Raw genomic sequence first — 2,604 nt, 5'->3', positions numbered from 1 at the left:
TGGGGTGGGAGACGGTGTCAAAGGCCTTGCTGAAGTCCAGAAAGACTATGTCCACGGCGACACCTGCATCCAAGCTTTTGTGACCTGATCATAAAAGGCAATCAGGTTGGTCTGACATGACCTGCCCCTAATGAAACCGTGCTGGTTGCACTTGAGCATCATCCCTTAAGCCAGCCCATCACACATGTGCTCCTTGATGATCTTCTCAAAGAGTTTCTCTAGGATTGAGGTAAGACTGACGGGCCTATAGTTGCCCTGGTCCTCCCTCCTCCCTTTTTTAAAGATAGGGACCACATTGGCTATCTTCCAATCATCTGGCACCTGGCCCGAGCACCACGAGTGCTCGTAAAGCCGTGTCAAGGTGTAAAGGTATGTCTATGTCTGCTCCAATCACCCCTTCCAGTTACAGTGCACACATTTTCTAGGTAGTTCATAAATATTGCCAGGCCTTTGGGGAGTTTATCCTAAGGTATCAACTCTTGGAATGAAGTGAGGGTGTATATTTCAGTTGTCATTAAAAGGAAAAAACAGGTAACGTTCCAACCCTCATAGCTGCGAAGAAATAGTAACCTAGGTGTTCCCTAAAGGCCAGAGAGCTAGGAAAAGAACCCAAACATAATATTATCTCTGTTTCTTTTTTTTTTTTCTTTTCTAAGGCCACCTTATGCTTTTTGAGCCCTTAGGATTGGTAGAATGGCTGATCCTTTTTCCATATGGTTGAATTTCACCCTTTGGGAGTACTGTAACTATTTATGTGGTGTCTAGAATGTATTTCCTGATTAGTGCACATTGTCAATACTGGGAAATGGAATCAGTATTGATAACTGGGTATCCTTGTGTTGTGAAGAGCAGTAGCTGATAAGACATTCTGGCCTGTGCTTCCTGGTGTTCAAGGATCACAGTAAAAATGTCTTCCAACTGCCCGCTGTGGTGCTGCTGCAGGACCTGTGACTTTCATTTCTACATCAGCTTCAGGAACCTGAATCCTTCAGGACAACAGAAGATTCTCCCTTTTCATTCTTCCTCTGTCCTGGTCCCAAGTTGTAAGAAGCTGGTGATATTTATGAATAATCAGAGCTGTATAATCACTGTCCTGTCCACCATTAATAAGCCTCTCTGTTGTTAAGCTTGGGCACAACCACCCTTCTGCATGAATGACAGTTTCTAGCTAGAATGATCATTTTGAATTTAACAATGAACTTGAAGACAAGATTAATCTTTAGGGCCGTATTTTTAGAATTGTATCTAAACAAATGAGTAATTAGACACTTAATCCACAGTTAGCACGAGTGCTCTCATGCAGTAAAAGGGGACTTCAGACAGCCAATGCACCATTTTATTCTGGAATCTCTTATGTGGCATGATGCCACAAGTTCAGGTTTAAAAATATCCTGGCATATCATGATCCAAGGAGCATGAGACTCTCACTACATCGTAAGACTCTCTGACAGTTTTAAAATTCTTGCTTTAAACGACTTTCATTGCTTATGACTCAGTGATTTGCTTGTTTATTTTTTCTATTCCAAAGCAAACTATGCATTAAGAGGTCCAATGCATCACTTCAGGGATTCAATATATTCAAAAACATGCTAGCATTAAAAAAATAACATGGAAAAATACTTCTAATACTTAATTATTTTTTATGCATTATAATATATTTCCTTTAAAAAGCAGTAGACAAAAATAACCTAAACCAGACCTAGGAAGCATAAGAAAGTGTCCCTAAGATCTAGTAAGGCACAGGTTGCCTTTCAATCAGCAGGAGCTGTCATTTTCCACTAGGTACCTTCAGGAAGAAGCTACAAGAAACTGATAGGAATTTAAATCTATGTGTTGGATTTTTGACCTATTAAACTACAGTCAAGTTATGATAACCATTGCTATTGATCAGTAAGATGGATTGAGAAAGCCTGGTGTATTACCACTTATTAAATTACATGCTACATTTTTTGGTACTTATTTTACAGTCTACAGCATCTGTTCTTCAGGATAGATTTCCCTTTGTATCATGAGGATTCTCACTCTCTTCGAAAAAGATCAAGCAAAACAGCTTAGCAGAGGATACATTACACTGAAATCTTGGAGGGGTTATGCGATTTTTTGCAGGAAATGACATAGACAAGCATGATAAAGTTTCCACCTCTACTCCTGTGGGGTGTGTCCAGACGAGCGTGCATGTGCCTCTTGCCCCACCTCAAACCCCTTTGAGGCGGGGCAAGAGGCACATGTGGGAACAAAAAAATGTTCCCTGCACTGCAAGTTTGCAGTATGGGGAGAAAATTAGATCCCTAGATATCCAGGGGTCTAAAAAAAAATGAAACAAAAAAAAAGTGTAGCAGGGCACAGGCACCGGAGTGTGGCAACCGGAGGCCGGGTCCTCCAGGGAGACACTCTGGCTACCAGAGCATCTTCACGGTTGGCCCCTCACCCTGGTGCTGAAACATGTGGCCGGCCAGGCCGCATGTTCAGCACCAGGGCTCCAGTGATAGTGAGTAAAGGGTTGGGGGGGCTGAAGGAGGGGGGAGGTGACCATGAGGTGAACCCCCACCGGCCCTGCCTGCTCCCCCAGCCCCCCCGATCCCTGCTTTGCCCAGCCCCTCCCCC

At 43.2% G+C, this 2,604-nt stretch overlaps 1 protein-coding gene and 1 long non-coding RNA gene across 4 annotated transcripts in view; one reads left to right on the top strand and one right to left on the bottom strand.

Moving 5' to 3' along the window:
* KCNAB1 (potassium voltage-gated channel subfamily A member regulatory beta subunit 1) overlaps window positions 1–2,604 on the bottom strand; it is a 332,521-nt gene that overhangs the window by 23,928 nt on the left and 305,989 nt on the right. The gene's annotated exons all lie outside the window — the stretch shown is intronic.
* LOC109287910 overlaps window positions 1–2,604 on the top strand; it is a 7,891-nt gene that overhangs the window by 3,292 nt on the left and 1,995 nt on the right. Inside the window, exon 2 of one of the 2 annotated variants that reach the window (XR_002095006.1) lies at window positions 370–1,043. This is a non-coding gene — a long non-coding RNA (uncharacterized LOC109287910). Of the gene's footprint in view, window positions 1–369; window positions 1,956–2,604 lie in introns of those variants that run through there. The other variant, XR_002095005.1, reaches the window with a different exon arrangement.

The sequence above is a fragment of the Gavialis gangeticus genome, unplaced genomic scaffold, assembly GCF_001723915.1.
Source record: "Gavialis gangeticus isolate Ggan-Ray unplaced genomic scaffold, GavGan_comp1, whole genome shotgun sequence".
Taxonomy (NCBI): Eukaryota; Metazoa; Chordata; order Crocodylia; family Gavialidae; genus Gavialis; species Gavialis gangeticus.
Note: the sequence above shows the minus strand (reverse complement) of the source record. Positions and strands in the feature narration are given on the sequence as shown.